Source organism: Myotis lucifugus, unplaced genomic scaffold (assembly GCF_000147115.1).
Source record: "Myotis lucifugus unplaced genomic scaffold, Myoluc2.0 scaffold_55, whole genome shotgun sequence".
In the NCBI taxonomy this organism is placed as follows: domain Eukaryota; kingdom Metazoa; phylum Chordata; class Mammalia; order Chiroptera; family Vespertilionidae; genus Myotis; species Myotis lucifugus.
Genome location: NW_005871103.1, coordinates 6,598,622 through 6,626,074, shown reverse-complemented (window position 1 = coordinate 6,626,074; position 27,453 = coordinate 6,598,622). Strand labels below are relative to the sequence as shown.

General features: G+C 46.8%; 1 protein-coding gene and 1 pseudogene across 1 annotated transcript in view; both read right to left on the bottom strand.

The window, feature by feature from the left end:
• The window catches only part of FHIT (fragile histidine triad), a 235,104-nt gene that overhangs the window by 41,822 nt on the left and 165,829 nt on the right, over window positions 1–27,453 (bottom strand). The window lies entirely within an intron of this gene.
• LOC111826121 lies at window positions 3,024–5,624 on the bottom strand (annotated as a pseudogene).

Genomic DNA, 27,453 nt, shown 5'->3' with positions numbered 1-27,453 from the left:
TTTCCCAGGACACGCTTAAAATATGAATGGAAACACCTCGTTACACTCGTGTGCTCTCTGCAAGGCCACATACGGGCAGGTGTGCTGCATCCAAATAAATCAGAGCTACTGAGATGCATGTTTCCTTCCCAGGGGAGATTCCCAGTGGAATTAGAAACACTAGGAAATCCACTGAAATATATTTTTTTATTTAACTCAGTTTTAAACAGCATCTGGTGAAAAATGCCATCTTCTTTGAATCTATCGATAGGCTGATGTGTGCAACATTTACAAGCAACCGGCATTGCAGGGGTCAAGGCAGGTCTGGGAGCAAGGAGGGACAGTGAAAATAAACAACTTCATGCCACCTCCCTGACCTCTGATCAAGAGTCGGTGCCTAAGAAGGTGTAAGCAGGTCATACTGATCGAGGTTATAAAGCCATGCAAAGTGGAGAAAAAAACGTTTTAAGAACAAAATCACTAATAGTAAAATACATGCAGCTCCATTCTCAAGGCCTATCGTCTTCAGGCACCCACAGATGGGTATATTCTGTGTGGGGTTTTCTTGTTTTTGTTTGTGCGTGGGAAGTAGAAGGGAAAAGATGGAAATAGCAAAAATGTAAAGTTGTTCCTGAGGATTTATGATGAAGGTTTGGCAACCAACTGGGACACTGTGCCCTGAAGAAAACAAATTCTGTGGAGACAGCTGATAGCTGGAAAGTCCCATAAAAGAAAATCCTGAATAAGCCTTACTTCGGAGGGGATGTCGGGGAGACATTCAGCAATTTGTTTCATTTACTTTATGATATTATTGGGCATTAACTTGAGATTCACTATTCCTGTGGCAAGGACTTACTTTTGCTAAAATTACCAAATATTCTCTGGAACAGAGAATCTTATCAGAAAATTGATCTCTAATACATAACGGCATCTTGCAAGAAAGAGTCTCTTTGGGGGAATTTTTTTTAATGGTTCACTGCAGGCCTTTTGACAATCTCATGGAAATTTGGAGATTGTTCAGATATTGTTTCCCTGGGAAGAGGGAAAATGGAACAAAGAGAGACATAATACTGGTGACGTTAGAGGCTACTACCATTTTCTAGTTTCTTCAGCGAGGGCAGCAGAGGCTAATAACAAGGAAGTGAAAGCCAAGAATACAAAACTGTTTATACAAAAACAGCTTGGGCAATGCATTCTTTTCTGTTACTCTGACAATTACCAAGAAGCGTAACTGTGCTCTGTATTATTTAAATTAAACTATCAAGTGCAAATGCTAAAGCACTGGATTATAACACCACGTCCCCCATTCAGTCTGAAAGCCGATTACTGGTTCTGGAGCTGCAAACATGTCACATAATTTAATGGCTTTGCAGGTGGAGGAAAATGAAGCGTTCTCGTTCTCATTCTGGAACCCAATGCAGCTCTTTCATACAACATAACGATCATCATCACACACAAAGTCTTCGCTTGACACCTGCTTTATGTAAAGAGAAGCTAGAGCAAATTTTAGCAAAGCTCAAGCAACTAGGCAGTGACAGATTTTTATTTTTATTTTTTTGGAAAAGATAGACTTTTATTTATTTTAATATATTTTATTGATTTTTTACAGAGAGGGAGAGGAATAGAGAGTTAGAAACATTGATCAGCTGCCTCCTGCACACCTCCTACTGGAGATGTGCCCGCAACCAAGGTACATGCCCTTGACCGGAATCGAACCCGGGACTCTTCAGTCTGCAGGCCAACGCTCTATCCACTGGGCCAAACCGGTTAGGGCAAGATAGACTTTTAATAATTGCTTTTATCGCCAGGTAAGTCATGCAGTTACAAAGTAGTTAGAAATTTCTGAAAGGTTATTATTGTTAAAGAAAAAGAAAAAAAGGAAGGAAGGAAAAAGGAAGGAAGGAAGGGAGGGGGGGAGGAAGGAAGGGGCTCATTCTTATGTATAAAATATCTAGCACTTGACTGGAACACTCCTGTTCGAAAGGCCCTGGAAAACACAGCCCTCAACCCCAGGCTGTCTCCAGGCCGCTGTTGGGGAAGCTGCACAGAATGGGGGGCCCCTGGAAGGGGACACACAGTCAGGGCGAGTCGGGCCGTTACTGGCAGTGCTCAGAGCCACCAGCCAGACTCCAAAGAGGGAGCCCGAGTGGTTTTTTTCCCTGGGACACTGTACTTGAATTATTGTTCAATTAGTCAACATAATAGGTTTTTCAAAAGAGAAGAATAATTAACTAACATGATGAGGAGGCTGCTGCATTCTGTGGATTACATGTCACAATTGTGGTTAGTAAATTCCTACAGTCTTAACAGAAATAGCCTAATCACTTGCTATTCAATGATATGTATGAAGATAACTTAATTCTCCATTGGGCTTTCTGTTTTGCTTGACAACATCCTATTGATAAGCTATAAATGATACTGTCTTATGTTATAAAATTGCTAGTTTTTTTCACTCATTATGTTATAGGCATTCACTGCTTGAGTCAAGGTTAGGGTAATTAAGGGGTTAAAGGCTATTTTATTACAGCAGGAAATACTTAATTCTAAAAGAATAAAATTCATAAAGAGAAATGGCCTTTATTTTTGTTTGCAATCTATGAAATTGAGTACGTTGCTGATATAAAATACCAATAACTCGAGGACCACGCTACCTTCTGAAAATGCCACACACCTGCTTCTTAAACGTGTTAAAGTTACAGCACATATCAGACTTGGCCAGAGGTGAGGCAACAGGCAGCTGGCTGCTCTTGGATGGCAGGTGCCTTGCCGGCCACAACTCTTCCCAAGTCACCGAGCAAGGTGTTGCAGCCAGATAGGAGGACTTTTTAGTTAAAGGCACACACCCAATAGCTCTCTGGCATCTACTTTCAGCTTTGTACCTGATTCCCTGACCTTAATTTCTTTCTTCTTACGGCGCTGATTTGGATTGACTTTCTGAGAATGGTGACCATTATCTAAATAATTAATGAGGAAAAGAAACCTGTGGTTTCATGTAAACTTGTGGTAGAAATACAGATGAAAAGGTGAAGAGGAGAGTGAAGAAGCTAGCTGCAACCCGTCCATGTGGAGACCATACCCACTTCACTGTATACCTTGAGGACTTTCCCAATGGCATTGATGTGGGCAACTGTCCTCAGGCCCACTCCCGTCATACTTCCCGGCTGTGGGCAGGGTTTGCCTGGTGAGCACTCCAAGTGTCTGCTACCCCAGAGTGCACCCTGTCTTTCTCAGAAGCCCCCCATAGCCTGTCTTGGAACTCTGCTGTGGGCACAACAGGAATAGTTTTCGCGGTGCTTCCAAAATTTCCTTTCTAAATTCTCTTGAACAGACATGAGCAAGTGGTAGTTAGAATCCCTTTCATATTTGAAGGTCAAATGGCCACAGCTGACATGATGTAGGTTCTTCAGCCCCTCAAAGTAAGATACCGTGGCTCCTCCAGCATTCAAGTGGAGATCTGGAATGACCACAACGTTCCTCTCCAGGAAAATCTAACCAGATTCTTGGGTTATGGCTCACTGGCACCTTCAGCAATGATCTTGGCTTTGGTCCTGGGTGCACTGGACTTGGTCATCTGCTTCTCACTGGCAGCAGGGATCAATATGCCACAATCAGCCCCTAAGATGCACCCTTCATAAAGCTTTGCCTTGTGGAAGCCCAGATTTTCTTTTTAAATCACTAAGTAAAATGGGTTTCTCACCAAGTGGCCCAGGCTGTACTCTGGTTCATGGAGTTATAGATGCATTTTCAAAATGGGTTTAAATCTATAATGAATTTCAGGTGCAAAGGACCACATTCTAACAGCTAATTTGCTTCCTTCCTGTCTTCAGCTGGGCTGTTAACCAGAGAGAGCCAACACGTGTACCCTTTCTTGGGCCACTGATGAACACAGATGTCCAATCAGTGCTCATTAACTCCAGGGTCAGGATCAGAGGAAGATCAGGAAGAGAGGGAGAGTCTAAAATGTAACTAAGGCTTTGTGAGCACTTCTGAGCATTTCAGTTGCTGAGTTTTAATAGGAAAGGAGTGGAGGGGTAGGGTGGGGAAGAGAGGGGAGGAGAGAGAGGGGGAAGGAAAGGGATTAGCATTTGGTGACATCCTCTGCTCCAGAGGCCCTCTGTGAGTCAGCTCATGAAATTCCCAAGGATCCTGGGAGGCCGGTGGGCAGGACTGAGAACCCCGAGGCTCAGAGTGACCCACTTAGTATCACACAGTCTTAAATGGCAGATCTGAGTCAAGTCTCAAGATCATCACCCGCTTCCTAAGTCACCACAAAGAGGTGTTGAATATTTCTTTGCAAACCGGGGATGAAGAGAACACCCTGAAGGCTGGGGTCCAACTTGGATACTAGACTTCCACTAAATGCTATATGGAAAGTATAGGATTAACACAATTGCACTGCTCATTTGTAGCCCGCTGCTACCTCCTATAATCTAACACTAACCAAGGCTTATGTGCCAGACCCCGCCCTATATACATGATTACTTACTACTCTCAGCAACCCCCATGTAGTACCTCATTGACTGTAGTATCTTATTTAATCCTCACAGCAACCCCATAACCCTAAGCATCTATCCTTTGACCTATAATGCATGTAAAGCTGAATTAAATGATTCACACTTATCATAATTTTGGTAAGGATGTAAGAGTTTGGCTTTCATTTTTTTGAACTTTATTACCCTTTAATGATATTTTATGATGGCTATATTATAACTTTTAATAAAATCAGAATTATTTTTTGGAAAAAGACTGATGCAAATGCAAATCTGCCGAGATGTTAACATGGTTAATCCGGGTAGTCAGAACATAGATGATTGCCTTTTTCTTCTTGGTACATTTTTAAATGTTTACTTTCCATAAATAAGTTAGAAAAATATTTTAAAAAGAAAAAACAAAACAAATCAAAACAAAAAAAAAACACCACCCAGCCATTCACTAATACCACAGTGTAAACAGAACAAAGTCTAAACTTGTAATAAACAGTAGGAAGAACCAACACATTAAACCCAGTGCATCGCTGCCAGGTACAACACCTGGCATTTTCTAGGCGTGATCCCACCAGTGCCTTCCAACAACTCTGGTAGGTAGGTGTCGCCATCCTAATTTACAGAGGAGTACAGAGCGGGTTCCGTTGGGCAGGTGACCTGCGTGACGTCACTGGAGCACCTGGCCTCCACTCACCTGTCTGGCCAAAAGTCCCACGCTGGTCCCTGACCCCTGCTCTCACTACCAGAGTCCTGACCCTTCTCTGACCACAGTCTCAGGTCCTGCCTCCAGGCATCCCTCCAAACCCATAAGGGACATTCCTTCTTCCACAGCATTTCCCTGAACTCCTGGCTGCCGGTCACTCTGCTTCTCTCACATTCACCACAGCACCTGCTGGAGTTTGCCAGGAGTCCCCCCAGGCCAGCTCAGGCTTCCTGAATGCTCCGTATGGCTTAGCCAGTGTTTAAAAGACTTACAATAAGCATCAATGCTCACAAACCGAGATATTTTACACAAAAAGTTCTGTGGCCCTTGTCCCCTCTCCTTGGCGATGATTAATTACACCCATGTAACCACTGCTTGGACAGAAAGGATCCACTCCAGTGTTCAAGAATCTTCTTTCAACTCTACCTCTTACCTGTGGCCCATTTCTCTTCACTCATTGCTGCTGCCCGGCCCCTGCAAACACGGATGTTGGAGGTCTCAGCTCACAGCGTGCCATGGGTCATTATTTTGGAGTTTCTTTGTCTCTCCACCCAAATACAAACCATCAGCTGTCTGTTGTTTCCCACATCCCACTGCCCAGCACACAGTAGGTGCTCAGTAAGGGCCAGAAAATAGTCAAGTCACTAGTATGTCAAGTTATATAATCCCAGGGATGGATGGGGCAGTGGCCTGAATTAGAGACAGTGAAATTGAGAGAGGAAAAAAAGAGAATAGATTCAAACGAATCTCTCTTCTGAAATTACAGCCCTTGTTTGTTTAATACTTTCTATTTTGAACTAATAACATGGTTATGCGTTTTACCGATTCAACTAGGTGCCCCCCCTTAAAACACGTGTTGGGTGCCTGCCCTGAGACAGCCCTTGCCCAGCCCAGCCACTTGGCTCACACGTACTATGGTACTATCCACTGTATGAACATTATTGAATGATTATAAACTTTAACCCTGAAACCCAGTATTCATAATTCTGCTACATGTAAAAGCCAACAAAACACATCCTTCCCGCCTACTCATTAAATTGAAAGCTCAACACACCAATTATTTGAATTAAAGTCAAGAGTCTAAGTTGCCCCTCCATTTTACAGACAGGGACAAGACCAGCTTTTCCCAAGTTGTGGGGACAGAAATTATACTGAAGAATGAGAAATTCAGAGCCACGCCTGGGGCCTTTCTGTTTCCCTGTTTCCGTGTCATTGCTCTTCTGGCCAAGCTCTAGTGCCTCATTGACAGGAGACCCTCCATGCTGGCTCCTGCTGCATTAACAGGTCCATCAGCCTCATTAGAGAGCAGGTGTGCCTGTGCCCAGGGCCTTCTTTGCAGAAATCACTTTGCATGTGAACAAAGGTGGAAGGGTACCAGGCTTTTAAAGAGAATCTCTGTCTCATCACTTAGCAAAGTTACGTGGAGACTCTGCTAAGGAAAGAGGTTTTTGACCTGTTCAAGCGATCAAAGGGACCCAACAAAGCAAGGGGCTTTGTTCCCCAAGTTTCTTTTCATTGGCTGCTTTGGACAGAGTCTGCCGGCGAGGGACATCCCAGAGAAAAGACTTTTTAAAAGAATAATAAAGAAATGAAAGGAGGCACAGGACATCTGAGGATCCAGGGCCCGCATGCAGGTTCTGAACTGCAGATTGTGGGCTGGGACAGATTTTCTGCTTTTGTAAGTGGTGGCCTGCCCTCAGGCAAGAGGTGCATATTCCTCAGAGCCTGGCTTTATTCATGGAACCTTTTGTTTCCTGGAGCAGGACAGGGCTCAGAGACATCCTGCAAAGCTGCCATCCGCAAGGCTGTTTCCTTGCCTCGAACTCTTTGGGGGAGGGAAGCTGGGACTCACAGAGGGGCTCCCAGCTTTTCCTCTCGCTTAAATCCAAGCGGGGCCAGCTGTGAGGTGGTCACGTCTGCAGGTATTTAATGAGCCGCATGTGTCCTACACGGCAGCATGTTGGAGTCAATAATTGTCTGTTTCCCAGTCCCACATGGCTGGGTTTTCTGGAGGAAGAAGGCTCTGCCATCTTGGTCCCATTGAGCTCCCTTTGCTGACGCTCTTTTCTAGGACCTGGAAAGGCAGATGATCCGGGGGCGCCCCATCCTAGAAAGGCCAGAGTGAACTGCCAAGGTCAGCTGTCCTCTAAGTATTTGGGAAAACTATCTTTTCCCTCCCAGGTTGATGGGCTCTCTCAAGTCTGGTCTTTCCTTACTACTGAAGTGGGAAGGAGGGAAGGAGCTAAGACGGCTATTCTTTGTGCTGTTTCCAGGCACTGAGTCTGTCTCTAGTGGAGGAAAGGGCCTCTCCTGCCTGGCTTGGGGCAATGGAATCGGCATGAGCATCAAAGACAGAGAGCCCCTTTGTGTGGTTTCATGTTCTGTAGGCACTTAACCTTTCAGAGCTTGGGAAGATGAGAGATGAAGGCCGGTCAAGCACTGGACAAGTTGTTTAGGGGATTCTTACCCCAACTTTTCTATTTCCAACAGGAATATGAAAGGTGATTTAATGCAATTCATTTTGCAGATGAAACATAGAGATACAAAGTGAGGCCAGGAAATGTTAACTCTCCTTGTACTGTACTTATGTCATACATGCCTCACCCCTCCCACCACCCCCAACCCTTCACACACAGATTCCAGTCATCTCTTTGCTCCTTTGCTCCTTGACACAACAATAAGGGGGTGGGGGAGAGGACAAGAAGGGAGGAGGGGTGTATAGAGGAAGAAGGGAGGGAGGGAGGGAGGGAGATGGGGGAAAGATTCTTGCCTATGGAAAAAAAATGTTTCTTGCTTTCTTTCAAAGGGGGTCAGACAAGGATCAGAGCTTATAGAGAGGCTTAATAAATGACTACCCTCTACTCCTCTTGCTGGATAACACATTTGATGCCCTAGATGTTATAACATTCATTTTCATGTAGATTATCTCACATGATTCTTAATTTCTCCTAAAGAGGTGTGGGAGGGAAGTTAACATCTGAAGAGTACCATGCGACGTACCATGCTCAGTACACAGTTAAGCCTCGTATAAGCCTCAAAAGAGTTCCCTTTTACAAATAAGGTAACCAGGGAACAGAGTCAGAAAAGTTGGCCATGGCCACAGAGCTGGTAAATGGAGTAAACTAAACCCAGCTCTTGGACCTCCAAGTTGTAGGCTCTTCCCAGTGCTCCATTCTGCTATAGTTAGACTAGCCATGGCCACATCAAACCTTTCATGTGGAGCTTCTAGATCGCCAGTAGCACTTCCATCCAATGTTACTTTTACCCACTTGCCTGTCTCCCATCAAGCACAGGCATTGCCACCTCAAATGAGTTACTGCAGATGAATGGATGATATACTAGTATATCCCCAACTGGCACAGACAGATATGACTATGGAGCTTGGAGAAATCCTCTAATGAACCAAAGCATCAGAGCAATGACAATAACAAAATCAAAGGCAAACCAGCAAAAACACAAGGGTACTCCTCGTCTCAAGATAAAGAAAAGGAAAGGCCCTCGGGTAATCATAAACCTCTTTTCCTCTGGTCATTGTCTGTTCTCCGTTCAGACAGTTCTGGAAACAGAATGAAGACAAACAGGGCCATTGCCAAACTTCTGGGGACTAGAGAAAACGTCAGAAGGAAGTCTCCACTGGGCTGCCACTGGCTGTGGTCTGACTCTCCTATCCAAAACCCGAGTCAGCGTCTTGCTTGAGGACACGCCCAGATTTCTGTATCACAGTGAAATAGGAGGAATATACATAGGTTAGACATGGCAATTAACATCCAAAATTATAGCTAATTGGATAGGACTTCATCAGAAACCCAGTGAATCTTTCATCTGACCTCCCAAATTCAATGTCATACATGTGGGGCAGGGTGGTGCGGAGAGATATAGCTTAACTCTTAGTGAGAAAGAGGTAGTGACTTAGTCACTTTCAGATCAGGGGTAATTAGTAGTTCAGCATCAATACTAAACGGGAATTCACTCTTGGGTGGCAAACACTGGAATGAGGTCCAGCGCGAGGAATTGGGTATAAAGTGAGAGCGTTAGAAAGGACTTTGGAGGTCCTCTTGTCTTTCCTTTTGTAGATGAAGAAACTGAAGCCTAGAGAGGCTCCGTGGTTGAGTCAGGACCCAGGCTGCCACGCAGGTATCCTCAGTCCCAGGCTAGAGCAGGTGACTGTCCCACCCCAGCCTCTAATGGCCGAGTTGCACAGCACAGGCCACCCCAGTAGCAGCCCGATTTCAAAAAAAGCAATGGAAAAGGGGAATCTACCCTGGATAAGAGACTTCAAAGATGAACAAGTGAAGGGTAATCAGTCTGGAAACGTAGAGATATAGGGCATGATATAGGTGCCTACAGATGTAGGGAAAAAAAGCATTCAAAAGATGTCCCCACGGAAGAGGAACCAGTCTTCAGTTTGGCTTTCATGGGACCATTGGGTAGATCAGAAGGAGCAGCTTTTGTTTTTTTTTAAATTGTGGTGAAATAGACAACATTCACCATTTTAATCATTTAGCTTAAAATTCAATGGTATTTAGTACATCCACAATGTTGTACAATGACTGTCACTATCTAGTTCCAGGACATTTTCATTGCCCCAAAGGTAGACAGTAGTGACTCCCCATCGCCCCCTTCCCTCCAGTCCCCACAATCACTCCTCTGCTTCCTGTCTCTGTTGATTTGCTTATGATCCGTGTTTCATAGGAACAGAGTAAGTCAATAAGTGGCCTTTAGTCTTAGTGGTCTGGGGGGAGCAGGTGTTTTTATCCCACACTTAGAGTCACAGAGCTGTGGGCTGTGAAAGGGGGCTGGGTGGTGAGTTCCATGATACTGGAGTTCAGGCCAAGGCTAGATGTCTACGTGGCGGGGGCTCTGGCATAAGAAGTGGCTGGAAGGGTTGGCAGCTCAGGGCTTCTCTGATAAGCCGCCTGGGCCAGGCTTCCTCATCACCTCCTCTGCTGATCATGAACTGCCGCCGGGCCAACCATTCCCCCTATGGAGGGCCCCTCTTGCCGTTCTTCTCCCACCTCCTATTCGGTTGACACTTGTTTGCCAATTTGCCCGACGCGCCTGAGTGTTCAGCTTTCTGCTGAGCTGATCTGGACCTTCAGTTGGCCATTAGCGCAGCCAAGCAGATATGAAGAACAGGTATAAACCAGGATCGCCTGGGCTTTCACTACACTGATTTGGCCCAATAAGCTCCAGGATAACCTCTAAAACCTGACAGTTGAGGGCAATAAAATTAGCTACTACCTAGGGACTATGGGTAGAAATGCTGTCTTCTGGTGCTCTGCCCAACTCATGCGCACACACACACACACACACACACACTCACACTCACACACCCCACTCCCACCCCGAGGCAACTATTAACACTCTGACACAACCTCACAGCAGCTTAGAGGGGAGCCATTCTGATTGGGAAACTGGATTTTAAAAATCAGAAGGGAATCAAGGGGGTCAGAGAAGTACCATTTTCCAGGTGATGATAAAAGATTTCATCCATGACCTGGACATCATATTAGAAGAATATCAGCCCTGCTTTGTGTTTAGAAACAAAAGTTGAAAAGTTCTTTTAAAAAATATAGTTAAGGAATATGTATTGCATTGAACAGTGTCCTCCAAAACTTTGTGTCTACCCGAAACATCAGAATTTAGGGTCTTTGGAGACAGAATTAGTTAAGATGAGGCCATTGGGTTGGGTGGGCCCTGTATCCAATGACTGATGCCTCATAAAGAGGGCGACTTGGAGACACACAGACACCCACAGAGGCCACGGAAAGGCGGAGTCAGAAACTGGAAAAGTACAAATACAGGGGCAGGATGGTTCCCACAGATGTAGGAAAAGAAGACAGTAAAAAGCCATGAAGCTCTAAGCCACAGGAATCCAAGGACTGCCGGCAGCCCCAGAAGCTGAGGGGAAGGAAGACCTTCCCCAGGGCCTTCGGGGGGAGCAGGGCCTACTAACACCTCGATGGGATGGTGGACCGCTGGCCTCCAGAAGGGGAGACAATACATTTCTCTCTTTTTAAATTTTTTAAAAATTTTTATAAAATGTTCATTCTCTTACATCCAATGTACTCCAGACTGTTAACACTTTAAATGTTGATCATTTCTACCAACTGCAGCATTATCTAAATAAACCAAAACACAGTAGGCCTAGCAAACTATACAGAACCCTCCTGATTCCCTCTTCTTTTATGCAGTTGTGCAAACCTATTTTAAAAACAGCAATGACTTTAGCCCTTAAAATGAAGTCCTAATGTAGGTGAAGTCCAGCTTCTGAACACGGGTTCAGAAACAAGTCCACTTCCACGGACTTAAAAAGATTGCTTTCTTTCTCTTGACGAGGATTTCTTTTATTTGTCTGATTGTTTTGTTTGTTTCCAGGAAAAGAGAAAGCCTGACCCTCAGATCCCTGGGGTCTTCAGCTCAGCTCTGCCCTCTTTGGGGAGCTCCTCTCTGAAGCTTCTCCCTCAAGGCTCCTCCTGGGCTCCCCCTTCTCATTGTCCTGAGAGACCCAGGGCCTTGGGGCCTGCACACTGTCTGCGCTGTGATCCCTCCATGTGGATTATAATTTCCTTCTCATTATATAGGATCCCTCTGGTGGTGACTAAGAGACACGTCGGTTTTGAGAAATTAGAGCCAAACCAAAGAATCTCTAAATCTCCAGGGTAATGGACTCAGGGATGACAGATGACAGCAAGACAAGCAGCGGCGAGCCTGCTTTGGGCGCCTCCCCCAGGTGTGTGCGGCAGCTCCTGCTGCCCGGGCAGGGGGCAGGGTGGGAAATGCTGAGCTGGTGATCCTGGAAAGCCACCATGGTTTATATTAATGGAATAGAGCAGGGGTCCTCAAACTTTTTAAACAGGGGCCAGTTCACTGTCCCTCAGACCGTTGGAGGGCCGGACTATAGTTTAAAAAAAAAACAACTATGAACAAATTCCTATGCACACTGCATATATCTTATTTTGAAGTAAAAAAACAAAACGGGAACAAATACAATATTTGTATTTGCATGTGGCCCGCAGGCCGTAGTTTGAGGACCCCTGGAATAGAGGGTATGGAGCTGTCTCGCCACAAGAAAAACAACACAGAGCACTGCAGCCACATCAAAGGAGTGGTTTCGGCTGCAGGGGCCCAGAGAGAGTGATAGGAGAGACTGAGGTGAGAGGGCGATGGCGACAGTCCATCCAGACTTGGGACAGGTTTCTCCAAGGACAGGTCCTCACAGTGACCCTCCGACTTCAGGCAGAGCCAGCCTCCTTTCTCATTTACTGTACGGAGAAGAGCATCCATCTAGCTGCGCCCAGCCTGGCCCTTGGTTTACAACAGTGACAGAATAAGAAATCACTTACAAAATCAGGATGTTTTCTCCCCTGGCCGGGGCACTTTGAGCTGACATTGGTGAGGCTCTATGAGAATGCCGTTATGTCCTTCTATGCACAGATGTGTTCATTTAGACGCAGTGGTTCTCAACCTTCTGGCCCTTTAAATACAGTTCCTCATGTTGTGACCCAACCATAAAATTATTTTCGTTGCTGCTTCATAACTGTAATGTTGCTACTGTTATGAATCGTAATGTAAATATCTGATATGCAGGATGGTCTTAGGTGACCCCTGTGAAAGGGTCATTCGACCGCCAAAGGGGTCGCGACCCACAGGTTGAGAACCGCTGATTTAGAGCATATTCATCAGAAGGCCTACCAGTAAATTAATTGCTCTCTGATGAATTGTATAACACCCCCTCTTTGCTTCTCCACCCCCAACCCCCATACACTGAAAAGGTCAACAGCACTATCACATGCAACCACTTCAACTTCCTTCCAAGCTTATAATTAAAGCTAATTAGTAGTTTTGGTAATTAGCACATGGAAGCTTTCTACTCTGAATTCATAAGACTTACTCAGGTTTCCAGCCAAATAGACATCACCCGCTAGTTCTGTTTTCTGAACCGCCCTTGGTTAGTTCATTTAAAGCATGTCTTTTCAGTGGGGTACTGGAAACCACTATTGACAAAGGCCTGCTCCCAAGCCAGAGGGGAGTTATCCGCAGGCAAAGCGGGCCTGCTGTCCCCAGATATAATCAGCAGCCTCTGGACCTGCAGCAACTGCCCCGACTCAGCATCTCCGTGGGACACGTGCTGTGTCCTGCCACGTGTCACCTGGACTCCACACACCTCAGCATGTTCTTCTCCACCTACGCCACCGGGAACATGTCTGCACTGAGCACATCACATCCTTTTACCTTCACAGAATATTGCTGAGTGATGGCTACGGGGTGCCGAGAAATAACTGCTCATTTTGGTTCAAATCAAACTCAAAGAGGAGAAAAATCATTAGTTAAGCCCGTGTCTGCTTTTGTGTAGACAAAGCGATTCTCTAAATAGCTTCCTGTTTCTTTTTTTAGTCAGTGTGTGGGCATCCTGCGTGCCCAGGCGGAATTAACAGAGTGTTCTTTTAATCAAAAATCAGATCTATATTCTATTAAAGGAAAAAGGCCTCTGCGATTTGTTTTCAGACTTTAAAGACAGTTTGAGAAAAACCTTCCCTGGGTGAGCGCATGTGCCACACATCCCTCCCCCATCCACCTGTCAATACTGATCTCAGAGAAGAAAAAAAAGGAAAGGAAAGAAAAACAGCTTGGCAATTCACTCCACTCCCTGTAGTCCAGAGCAGCGTGGGGGCTGCTCTCAGCGCCAGTCATTTTGATGAATAAGAGAGAGGACACAGTCGTTTCTGCATGAAGGGGATCACAGGGCAGCCCTGAGTCCTGGAGGGGGTGGTTCTCACTTTCATGGCACAGTTACTGCTGCTACATTCGGACCCCGAAGGGGCGGAGGATGTTATGTAAGAACAAAGACACACTGGGTCCTGCGGAGGCTGTGGTGGTGCAGGTGACCAGGGCCTGTGGGTCCCCAGGCCCCACTCAGCAGGGAGCCTTGGCTCCACGGACAGATCCCTGTTACGGGATGCATTCCAGTAAGTTCCATAAACAGTGGTTCTCAACTAGGGGGATCTCGCCACCAACGGACATTTGGCAAAGTCTGGGCACATTTTTAAAAAATATGTTTTTATTGATTTCAGAAAGGAAGGGAGAGACATAGAAACATCAATGATGAGAGAGAAACACTGGATCTGCTGTCTTCTGCATGCCCCCAACTGGGGATCGAGCCCACAACCTGGGCATGTGCCCTGACTAAGAATTGAACCATGACCTCCTGGTTCATCGGTCGACGCTCAACCACTGAGCCACGCTGGCCGGGCTGGATACATTTTTTTATTGTTACAACCCTGGTGTTGGGGGGGGGGGCAGTTCTACTTGCATCTAGTGGGTTGAGGCCAGGGATGCTGCTAAAAATATCCAACATTGCCCAGGACAGCCCGGCAGCAAAGAACTGAAAGAAGTGCCTGGCCCCAAAGGTCTGCAGAGCTGAGGTTGGGGAACCCTGGTCAGAAGGTCTGAGCAGGGTCGGAGGCTCTCCTTACACAGTAGTTCCTAAGGGAGAGCCAAACCTCAGCTTCCTGGTTGAGAAGCACTGATTTCAGCCTTGTAACAATTCAGGGAAGTGGCGGCGCACCCGGAGGGGCTGAGCTGAGCTGAGCCGCGGGAAGCAGCAGCCACCAGGGAACTGCAGCCACCCAGACGCCAGGTGCTGGGTCCTCAGGCTGCAGCCAGGCCTGCATCCTGCATTATGGATGAGCTCATGTGCCAAGGCAAACAGTTGAAGAACGATGCTTATATTTAATGAATCCTAAATGGTTTATTGCTGAGGGTCAAGTTCCTGCTCCCTGAGGGAATTTGGCATTTATGAAAACGCCCTGCGTTAATTATTCAACAGAGCCCTCCTTCCTCCCACGGAAATTCACTTTCCTGATACATTGGCAGCACCACATTCCCCGTCCGCGTGCGCTGCGTGTTGTTAATCCTCTAAGAATTCATTAAATAAAATTTACAGCCGGGCCAGGATGCATCTACCTTCAAATATTATGCAAAAGACGGCTAAATGCTCTGTGATGTTTTTGCTGCTTGTAGCCAATCATTACCCATAGCTATTTGCTTTCTTCCTCGTGTTCTTTAAAGCATAAACCTGGTATCTCTTCCCACTGAGAAGAAACCCACACTTAGTAATTAAATTACACCGCATTAAACTTTCTTAACTTAAGTTCACCGGCAGGGAAAACTCCATGCCCCTGAGCTCAATGATAACTGTTAGTCACACTGGCAAGCCTTATCTTTCCTGTGAGTTGTTATAATTTTTGTTCCTGGAATTCCATTAAAAATGGCAATGTCATTACTCCTGTTCCTGCTCAAAACCAACGGCATAATCCTGCGCTTTAATTAGTAATTATAATGAATCATTATTTCATTAATGAAATGTTTAGTTGGTAATAGTCTTTGAGCACCTTCCTCCCCAGGCTTATACGCATTTCGTAACATCTGGTTCCTGCCTGTTTGGGATGGAGGGCCTGCACCTCGGGCTCGCGACACTGGCTGCACATTGCAGGCTGCAGCGTGTGGCTTCCGGCTCCAGGTACGCTTTGCCTGAGGACTTACCCTCTCGCCTCCCCGCCAGCTTAAGAAGGTGAGTCAGCCGGCTCCCAGGGAGCACGGTGCATGAAGAAAAAAGTCATGCTTGGAACCTTAGTTACTAAATCTGGAATCCAAACTTGTGGATTTTGGAGAGAGGATAGGGCAAGGATTTGGAGGTGCTCTTTGGAACAGGGAGGCTGATTTTAGAGCTTAAAGAATTAAGAATAAGCTGGAAGGGATGTCAAGAATTTTATGTGAGCAAGATTTCCGTTGATCCTTTCGTAATACCGTAGATATTCTTATATCTTTGGCTGGTTTCTGCAGGGGAGGGCTAAAGCCTGTCTTCCCCGTGACAATGTGAACACCAGAGGGCAGGGACCCGGCCTGTGCCTCGCACACAATTGTATTCCTAGCTCCTGGTGCAGTGCCTGGCATATGTGCTATGTAAAAACAGCTGGGTAAGTTCCAGCGTGGCAGTTAGGCCATGGAGAGGGTACCTGACGTAAAGAGTTAAAAAGCTGAGTTGTGGTTTTGTGATGGGAGCAGGGTGTTGGATGCTGGGATACACCAATTTGGTGGGCTGGTGGGCTCAGGAGTAATCCAAGTCAGAGCCACCTCTGCCTGGGAATCCTGAACGAGAACAGATTCATCTTAGTGACCTCCCTCCATGCACAAATTTTAAAAGGTGTTATGTGTACGGTATATACATATGTGTGTGCATATATGTATATATGTGTGTATACACACCACATGCTGTCACACACACACACACACACTCACACACACAGCACTGAGCACAGAAAATTATTCAGGGAAGGGAAATCTGTTATCCTTTGAAAACTAAACAGGAGGTCTGAGCAAAGAAAAGATGCGCTGTTGTTATTTCAAGGAAGGATTCACAGCTTCCGAGTGAAAGTGAGAGAGAACGTCAGGCTGGGTAGAGAATGCTCTGTGTCTGCTGTGTATTTCAGACAAGCTGGCCAGAAACTTCCAAATGTCTGCAGAAATAAGTGGTGGCCAACAGCTTGGCATTGGCCCAATCGTCAGAGTGCAGACAGTCGTGGTCCAGAGTGACTGAAAGGCAGGTCTCTGAGGCCCGTCGGGCCTCAGTTTCCTCATGTGTGAAATGGGGACAGTGATCCCTGCCTCCCAGGGATCCCTGCTGGGATGATGACATGAAGTAATGCATGCAAAGGCTTGATTGCAATACCTGGCGCACAGTGCACACGTCTTTGTTATTATCGCACTGCCATCTTCACAATGACTTCTGGCTTATTTGACATCATCTTTTTCCTTTCATTAAAATTTTAAACAACAGTAGCAGCAGCATTCACAATGGGCTTGGGTTTATAATACTGCACGTTCCTACCTTGGTGTGATTTGAAAGGGACGATGGAACAGTCCATATGATGCTTTGAGGACCTGGGAAAGGAGTGCTGAGAACCTGAGTACCACACTCACATATTACCAGTGGGAACAACACTGAGCTACGTGGGGTGACCTAGTGCATATTTTGTAGATGTTACAAGTAATAGGGGAGCAGGAAAGCAGGACACTCACACTAGAAGGCAGGAGCAGAGATAACACAGTAACTAACCAACAGAGGATGTCAGAAAAGCATGTTCTGGGAAGGTTCGCAGGCCCTGGACCCTCTTAACATGTCTACTTTGTTCTCTTTGGACTCTTCTCATCGCTTCTCGTGACGCACTGTCCCTGTCCGAAGAGCAGGAATGTCCTGTTCACATTATATCCCCTTCAAAATCTGACCTTGTCTTGCACTTAGGAAATATCTGCGGTATCGGTGCCCTGGAGAACTTCAGAAAATCAGCACTCCCGCGACATGACAGAGGGTTCTTGAGCAGCACCTTGTTCAAGATGAATGTGGACTCTTGGGCACTGGACAGGAGCAACCCTCTATTCAGAGAGAGACCCCACGGGCCAGGCCAAAGCAGGGGAGACAGCTCAGCATATAGTCTGGGCTTTGCAGACCCCAGAGTCCTCACTGATCTGAGGCTTAGCAGATGGTGTTTTTACATTAATTGTCGAAATTACCATCTATAATATCCTCTCTTTACTAAAAACTACTTGCCTTAAGGCTTTAAGATTTCAATTTACCTTAAATGTCTGTGTGTGCTGGAAGTGCACCTCTTTTGCAGGTTCGCTGGGCCAAAGGGTCTGTGCAGATCTGGGAAAACCAGCTGGCAGCTGGCCTGGGAGACTCCCCTGCCTGTCTCCACACTCCCCGCCACACAGCCCCACAGGTGTGAGGCATCCCTTAGCGCTGCCCTGGAGGAGCACGCTTGGTGTGGCCTCCTGCCCCCTTGGTGTGGCCTCCTGCCCCCTTGGTGTGGCTTCTTGCACTGTGGCTGCAACAGCATGAGGTCATACGCAGAACCTGGGATGGGAGCAGTCCTAGAAATTGCCACCAGCCCACGAAAGGCACTAAAAGCTTTGATTCACTTTCATGTCAGCTTCCAAAGCAACCAGGATGCCAGCTCCATTGGTTTTATTCACAACAGTTTTCTCTCCAATTCACACTCCCCTTTCTTTACAAAAGAAAACTCTAATAGTCCTTGTTTCACTAGCAAGAAAGGAGGCTGCGGAGCACTTCAGAGCCAGGACCTGTTTCCTATACGCTCAGGCCCAGAGCATAGGAGCCTCCAGACCTGGGAAGGAGAGGGACGCAGGGAGAGGGAGGGAGGGGAGAGGCAGGAGGGAGGGGAAAACCTAAGAGTGTGGACACCTACACCTTGTTATTCTGAGCTGGAAGGAAGGGGATTTGTGCTGGAAGAGGAGACGCCGAGAGGAGGGCACTGTGTTAGAGCTTATGTGAATTTTGGAAAGAAAATAAAAAAAGAGGCCTTTGATCCATTCCAGAGGCAGACAGAAAACTTCAAAGCAGAATAACCATCCCGCGCTTCACCTGCTTGCCGAACAGGCGCTTTCATTATGGATTCATGATGGAGCAGCCTGCCCCCTGCCCCCCTCCGCCCACGTGTGAGCGCTGCAGACACCCAGTTCGGCTTGCTTGGCCTCCCCCAGGACACAGCATGTGCCAGGTTCCAGGGCATAAATACAGGAGGCTGCCTGGCCCTCAGTGGGGTTAATTCAAGGTGCCCTGATGTGCAAGGAATCGCTACCCAGGGCAGTGGCTGCTGGGCACCAGCTTCCCTTGCCAGAGTCAGAGGAAGGGGGTGGCATCCTGCTGCCAGGAGTCACCCACAGTGAGATACAGACCCGGCCAGGAGAGTGTGATGTCCTCACGCTTGTCTTCAATCTCAAAAGTAAGGTTGTTTTTTTTGGGGGGGGTGGGGTGGGGAGGCAAGGAGTGAGGGTTTGCCATTCAGAATGTTTGCACCTCAGCCTTGTGTGAGCACCACAGACCTCACTGGGTAATGGGTACCGACTGCCCCAGAGGACTGGGCAGGCGCTGATGCCCATGCACACAGGGAGTCCGGTGGTCCGATCACGTCTGCTCCTCCACCGCCTCCTTAACCAGGCTGGGCTCCTGCACAGGCTGGGGGGCTGGTCTCCCTAGCAGCACACAGGCCCGCTCTCCCCAGCAAGCAGCCCGATGGAAGCAACCAGACCCTCACCCGCAGCAGCGACATGAGATGGCCCTGGGCTCCCTTTTGTAATAATAGCTCATTTGTGTCAGAGTCAGTAAACGGCAGTGCAGAGAACGCAGACAAACATCCGGGAGATTTCTCCTGGTTATTTAAAAACATTGTCTGTGTTGACTTGAAATGCTGCAGAAACAGTCCCATATGCCGTGTTTCCTTTTTCCTGTTGGATCTTAGCGTTTAAACACAGATCTTCTATCGGACACACTTCTGTGAACAGTGTGGCCTGTGGGTTAGTAGAGGGACCCGTCTCCAGGCGGTGGATCTGAGGAGGCGGCTCGCCTGCTCTGTTCACAGTTAATTGGGAAAGCACTGCGCTCCTGAGTCCTTCGCCAAGGCTTTTCTGTAACACGTACCAGGGCCACATGCTGGTCTCTCTAGGATCTTGCCTGGTTTGGACCACATTAAGCCCCAGAAATCCCTCATCGAGGTGCTGGGTCTCTGTTATTTTATGAGACAGTCTGTTTGTATTTCATGTTGCTTTGTGAGCCCATTACCAGTGCTGCCTCATTATTTTTCTTTTCTTAGAAATTGCTTTTTATGTTGTACACCTGAAACTAATACACTGTAACATATGCCAATTCTATCGCAATACAAATATTTTAATTTCTACAAACTAATTTATTTGTATAGTAAAACTTTAAAACAGACACAAGATTATAACTCCCATGGACCACACCACCCAGTCCCGGTGCCCTCCCTAGAGGCAACAGTATCACCAGATTGGATCATATTCTCAGGATATTTTTCTGTTTATTTGCACATATCTATGTACACGGTCATACGTCTTGTGTTAGTGGCTACCATTGATGCATTAATGGAATCATACCATAGAATGGATGCTTCCTGACTTGTTTTCCCATTCCTCTCTTGGTTGATATATACTTTGCCTGATAATTTGTTAAAAACCTAGGTTCCATTTTCAACATTTATAACCACACCAGACAGAGGTAGTAGGAGAATACAAAACTGAATTGGATCTTCGTCCAATGCTGTCGCTAACGTCCAGGTGGTCTTACACAAGGCACTGTCCTCTTTGGGCCAACATGTCTTCTCTGTAGGAGGTGGGTGAGTGCAGTGGTCAGCTTGCTCAGGTCTCAGTTCCTATGTACTAAGGTCAAGCTTCTCACTCTGCAGTATGAATGACTCAATTCCACAGACACATATTTAACATCAAGTATGCAACGTACCAATATCCCCTTGTTATGCAAATGCCGCTACACTTAGAATTACACAGATTTCACAGGGTCCTCAGCACCGCCTCACTCTAACTCAGAGGACAATGACTGCTGGACGGCGGAGCCCACACATACTTGGCAATACTGGACATCGGCACAAAGAAAAGTTACTGATGTGGACAACGTGGGGTCTTTCGTGCTTCGAAAAGACCCTGAAGAGCTTGGTGATGACCCAGACAGTGGGGAAAGCAAAGGGAGGAGAGAAACACACACAGGTAGACCCTTAAAGCAAGTCGGGATCAGGACAATCCAGGGAGTGCCCCGAACCCCCCAACCCTCCCCAGCACTGCTAACCCTCATCTCCTGCTTCATTTATCATCCTTTACCGCCACTGGCCCTGTGATATGCTTTATCTTTCACTTATTTCATTTAGAGTCTGTGTTCTCCATTCCAATGTTAGTTCCACAGAGCAAAGAAGTTCCTAGGAGCAGCAATGTGAGAATAAGGCCAGAGAAAAATGAGTGGAATTCCTCCAGCTGGAGAAAGGAGGAAAGACACTCCAAGTACGTGAGGCTCCGTGTGCAGACATGGAGGCATGAGCATGCACACACATAAGCGTGCACACATGGAGGCACATGGAACAGGACACACAACCAGTGGATGGAGAGTGTGGAATGCCTGGGCCAAGTGGCTGGAGGAGAAGCTGGGCACGTGGGTGAGGACAGGATGATGAAGAGCACTGTATTGGCCAGACTTACGTGCTTTAATGTGATACACTTTGCCAGTGTTTCTCAGAGCATGAGCCTTGGGTAGGCTTCCCAGAATCATCCAGGATGGCTGCCCAAGTGCCCCGTCCTCGGTGTCCCCACAGAGCCCACTACATCTCCAGGAGCGCAGCTCAGAAATGTTCTTTTTTAGATTAAGTTCTCAAGGTGACTTTTATGTCTAAGAACCACAGCTTTAAAGGTGATTGGTTGTCACACATGTCTGTTCACTTGAATCACCTTTAGCAACATGAGCACGCCCTGGCCTCAGTCCACAACCGGTGATGCTGATCCACAGCCAGGACGTTAGGCATAGAAAGGTTATTGACCTGCAGATGAGAAGGACTTTCATGCCTTAGAACCGGGCTGAGCAAATGCTATCCCAGGGAGCAGTGGTTTTCCACCCATGAGCGGCAAGGATCTTAAAGCATGCTGTACCCTACTTAGGGCACTGACCTCTTCCTTAGTCAAATAAAAATGACAACAGCCAACACAATAGCCCCCCAGTGTGAATGAATCAAAATTATACCTATTTTCTGCCAGATTTGAAAAAAAAACAACCATGTATTTTTTTTTTTTGGTGTGCCACAGAAGTTTAGTAGTTAGTTAATGTGTGCCATGTGATGAAAAGGATTGAAAATCGCTGCCATGGACCAGATCAGACTCAGCACGTGTTTTTGTAAATGAAGTCTTGTTGGAGAGAGCGATGCCCGTTTGGTCACATGCTGTTGTGGCTGCTCGCTGTGCAGACAGAGGTGTGTGGTTTCCAGGGACCTCATGGCCCACGGAGCCTCAACTGTTTCCACTGACTCTTTACAAAGTCTGCAGAGCGCTGCTTCAGAAAGAGGCTGGTGGTGACACAGCGACTGGGGGAAGGAGGACAGTCTAGAATGGGGTGGGGTGAAATCAGGGCCAGAGAAAAGAAAGAGCAGGGTGAGGGACGACCAGACGGAGGCCTTGGACCTCTTGGGCTGGCTGAACATAGGAGGACAGAGAGGAGTCACAGTTCCCTATTTCCAAGCCGGGGGCTGGGTGACTGATGAGCCAGGATGGGGACCTGACAGGTAAGATGTTTATGGGAAGGAGAGTGGGACCCAACTCACGGACCTTCTGAAATCCAAGTGCAGAGTGAGATGTGCAGAAAGCGATCATGGGTAGGAGCCCAGCGTTCAGCAGGCGAGGGGCTGAGGGCAAAGACTCAGGCCGGTCTTAGGGCTGGGAGAGGAGTTCACGGAGATCAGACCCCTGAGGGGAAACCATGGAAGCAAGTGGATTGGGGAAGAAATGCCGAGGAACCCCATCAGCTAAGGGCTGGCAAGGAATGAACCTGTGGAGGCGTCAGAGGGTGAGAAAACAACATGAATGTATCCGTGGAAGCTGATGTTGGCTTTGGGGAGGTCCTGGCTGGCTCGGGAGGTGGGGAGAATGCGCTGAGGCTGGGGGCCTCCTGCCAGCTTCCTGTGGAGGTGCCCATGGAGAACACCGACCCCCATCACCTGCAAGGAGGCAGCTACGATATTGAATATTCATGTGGTTTCCTGACACCCGCCCCCTGGAAGAGCTACATGACTTTCCCACAGAGCAGACGGGATGCTGCCTCTGGGAGCTCTTCCTTGGCTCAGCTCTGAGAGTGCCCGGTGGGGCGCACCAGCCTGGCTCACCCATGTCTGGCACCCAGCGGCCACTGAGCCAGCTCTACTGATGCCCCACCATGTCCCAACCAACAGAGCATCTAGTGCCAAGGTCAGAACTCTTTCCTTTTTCTCCCGATTCATACAGACTTGCTTTCTCCATACATTTGGAGAGAAAGGAAGAAGGAGCAAAGGAGAAAGACAGAAAAAGAAGGAAGGAGGGCGTTCACGCAGAAAGGGAAGAGTAGAGGCTGAGCCTAGAAAATAACTAGTTGGGGAGCAGGACCTGGCCTGGGTAGGAGACACAGCCGGCTGTGCAGCCTCAAGCTGTCGTGTGGACTGAAAGCAGCAGCATCTGCTAAGCATCCGGCACATTCCCTACCACACACTGAGCCCTCAGTACATCTCTGTTATAATTATATTTTTGAATATTCAGAGAAGGCAGGTCAACCTCTGAATTAATAGACCCTGGATAATCTTCAGACAGCCATGCAGCAAAATTCATGATAGAAACCTGGGGGAATTCTAACTATATTACACTAGAGGTCCGGTGCACGGAATTCATGCACGGGTAGGGTCCCTAGGCCTGGCCAGTGATTAGGATCAATTGAGGCCTTCCTGCTGCCAGCCGGGGCCTTCCTTCATTCTGCACCACCCCCTGGTAGTCAGTGCACATCTTAGCAAGCGATCAAACTCCTGGCCTCCCTGTCGAACTCCCAAGGGGACAATTTGCATATTAGCCATATATATATATTCTTTTTGCACTCTTAGCTTGTGTGAAAGTTGACACTTCCCGAGTAATAACTTGCTAAAGGGAGAAGGAAACCCAACTTCTCAGGGAGGTATGGTGAGCACATCGATTCAGTGTGCTGTATGAATAATTAAAAGTAGTTAGAAGGCCCAATGCTAGTTTCCAGCTTCTAACTTTTTCTCTGACCTCTCTCTCCCTCTTTTGTCAATGCTCCTTCCTCATTCCTTCCTTCCATCCTCGCCCCATGCCCACTCCAGTGGACCGGTTTCTCTGGGGCATCTTTGCTTACTTTTCCCTTGGGAAGCTGTGCTATTAGGATTTTCCAGCTAGTTCTGCAAAGGCTTTTCAAAGAACTTGTGAAATCTGCAGCGCTGTGTATGTTTTGGTAAAAGGAAGCAAAGCTTTTGTTTGTTTGGTTGAGTTTGCTGTTTGAAGTGTTGTGGGCTCCCTCTGGAGCCTCCCCCCCGCCTTCCCGCTGGCACCCCCAGAGTCCTTCCTGCTGACTTGCAGGGCCTGGTTCTTTCTCAAAAATATGCATATGCTGCTGCATTATTGTCTGTGTGCTTTAGTTCCTATTTCTTCTCTGGGTGGATTTTCTGCGTTGATCATCCCTACCTGTGTGATCTTTAATTTCAGATGTTATTTTACTTTCGAGTGCGCTATTTTTATGGATGCTTTTCTCAGAAGAGCAACTTCCCAGTGGCCTCAGCGGGTGCTAATGGCACTTTCATTTATTATTATAGACAACCTCACTTTCTAGGGGGACAGTTGAGTGGTGTTGTGGCTCAGACAAAAAATAAATCCTCTTGCAACTTTGGCCACTTTATTTCACATCTGTGGCCTCGGGGGAGGAGAGAAGCAGAGAACAGTGGCCACCTCTGTCCAGGAAGGTTTCTCCATTGTCAGTTTGGTCCCAGAAAATGCTCAGGTTCCCTCGTCTAATTCATTGGTTCTTTCAAAGAATAAAACCACGTCTGAGGCTCACACAGTTTCAGGATCAGGCTTTGAAAGAAGGTCTCAGTTTATCATATACACCAGCCAGTCTCCTTTTAGAAGGGCTGATGGCTTTCATGGGGGCCTTTAGTGGAGAAAGGGCACAGGTCAATGGACTGAGACTCTGCTGGGCTCGGAGAATCATGTGCCCAATCTGCTCAGGGCCAGGCTCGGAAAGTCCCCAGCCAGGGCCAGCAGTGTGACTTCGTACAGTGACTGCACCCCAACACAAGAGACCTTGATATTCTCTAATGACACTTGCTGAGCATTTACTTGTCCATTTTATATCCACCCAGCCATCCATCCATCCATCCATCCATCCATCCATCCATCCATAGCAGTGATGTCCCTAGGGCTGCTTCCTTGCAGGAATCTCGGCCGTGAAACTCATTTCACTCTTCTGCCTCAATTTTGAACAAACTCTAAAACAGGAATCCTTTTTCTATGTCCAGTTTAATCCCACAGAATATTTCCATATCAAGAATAAGTGAGAAGTATTCATATCTCACCCAATTTTTCTCATGCACCCTACTTTAAGTCTGTGATATAACTCACCCTGGCTGGGGCAAGTACAGGAGTGTGTCTCTCTCTCTCTCTCTCTCTCTCTCTCTCTCTCTCTCTCTCTCTCTCTCTCTCTTTCTCTCAAAAAATAAAGCTGTGATATGACTCCCCTCTTCATCAATCTCTCTTCCCTTTAACCTGTCCTTTGTTTTCCCATAGACTTATCGCCTCCTGGCCTACTGAGTCCTGGACTCGTTTATTATGCTTACGGTTTATGCCTGTTTCCAGAATGTAAGCTCCATGAGGATGGGAATCTCTGGCTACTCAATGATGTATCCTAGCATGTGGCACACAGTAGGCATTTGGTAAATGTGTTTCTGACCGAGTCTTAGCTTCTCAGAGCATACGACTCCCCAGCACTCTCAGCACTCAGAATGCTTGTCAACTCCTGTATTGGCAGAGACAGTTCTTCAGTGTGTGAGCCTGGGTGCTGCAGGGTGTCTGGCACACCCGGGCCCTGCTCGCCAATCTCCAGGAGACCACGATCAATGCAACACATCCCTGCACATTTCCCAAGTCCCCTTCTGGGCTCATAAAGCTTTGTGCAAGCCACATAACAAAACCGTCTTTTTACACTGAAGTTCTGCTTAGCAAATAACCAGTCCACCTTATGGCATTTTAGGGGCCCTTTCAGAGCTTATGCACTTTCCTTCCTATGTGCCTCACTCAACATCCTTTCACACAGATAAGGACAGTGATATTTTATGGCAAAGCTCAGCTGTCAGATATGCTGTCTGTCAGTCATTAACAAGCCAGTGAACCAATATTTACTAAGTGCTTCTGCGTCTGACTCCATGCTGTGCAATGTGCACTTGAAAGTTCTAATGACACCCCCTCCCCCCTACACACCAGCACCGCCACCAAGGCTGTGTCCATGTGCAGGGCCGCTGAGATCACGCCTGATCCGATCGTCCCCACTCTGTGGGCAAAAGTTAGGCACTACGGTCACTGAACAAATTTCTTTTCACTGTGCCGGTCAGTTACTCAACCGTGATGGACAGACTGATCAGCTCATCTGGAATAACACAGTCCAAGAGAATGACATCTGAAGTCAGTGATGGCAAAAATAACAGACATTTTGATGACAGAACATCAACACATAATTACAGATTGTCTACTGGATACAAAGAACTGTGCTTCAGACACCAAAAGGTGTAGTTAACCGGCATCAAATGTCACTCTGCTGGCGACAGTGAAATCTGTGCACAAACACTACCACTCGCATCAGTGCCAACACAGAGGAGCTATAGGAAATGATTTACATGCGTTTCTCACTGAAGCACTGACATGGATACTATAGTCACCCCTGTTGTATAGATGAGGAAACCCCAGCTCAGAGAAGTAAAAGGACCAGGTCTCACTCAGCTGGGAATTGGTGGGGCCAGTACTTAAAACTCATGTGTGTCTGAGGCCAATGGGTGTTAACCACTATGCAACAAATTAATGTTTTTAAATTCCCTGAAATGTGTAGCTTTCACCTATTTTGGCTGTACAGGCACAAACACAAGGAGGCAAACAGATAATATATATTTTTAACCTGTTTCTCCACAGCCATGTGTGTTGGATTCCTCTCTCCCTTCCTGTCCACCCAAGTCTTTGCTGTTCTAATCCACTGGTCTCTCTGACAATTTGACATTTGGTGCAAATTGCTCATCTTAAAATGAATTACAATGCCCCACTTAAAAGAAGCACTCAGAGATCCATCTCCATTCCATTTCAAGAGACTTAAAAAAGAATCCTTTTGACCTTTCCCAGAATTAAAACGAAAAGCCACACTCTGGCAACATCATGGAATAATGTAAGTGTTCAAGTCTGTAGAACAAGGTAGAGACAACTGATTACTTGGCGTGTCAGGCAAAGAAATAGTTGTATCCTTTGATTTTCATTGTTGAACTCTGTCAGACTATGATGCTGTTTTCTATCTTCGTGTAGTTTTACAAAAACAATCATCAAAAACAAGAAACGAAGAAAAAGAAAGCAGCTACATTTTCTTTGCTTCCAGGATTGAAGAGATTTTCCCCTTGGCATGTACCCTAATAAGGAGGAAAATCTAGAATCAAAGTTATAGTGTTGCTTCAGTAGCTTCTAAGAAATCAATGTGGTTCTGGTTTTCTGCTACAACTCTCAGAGAACATTTGATGTGTCTCTTAGTCACTGACAACTTTCTTTACACTCCGCAGCAAAGCTATCCTGCCAAGTATATGTGCCTGCAGATGATAAAGGATGGTTATTTGAAGTGAACATCTTTTTAAGGAGAGATGCAAA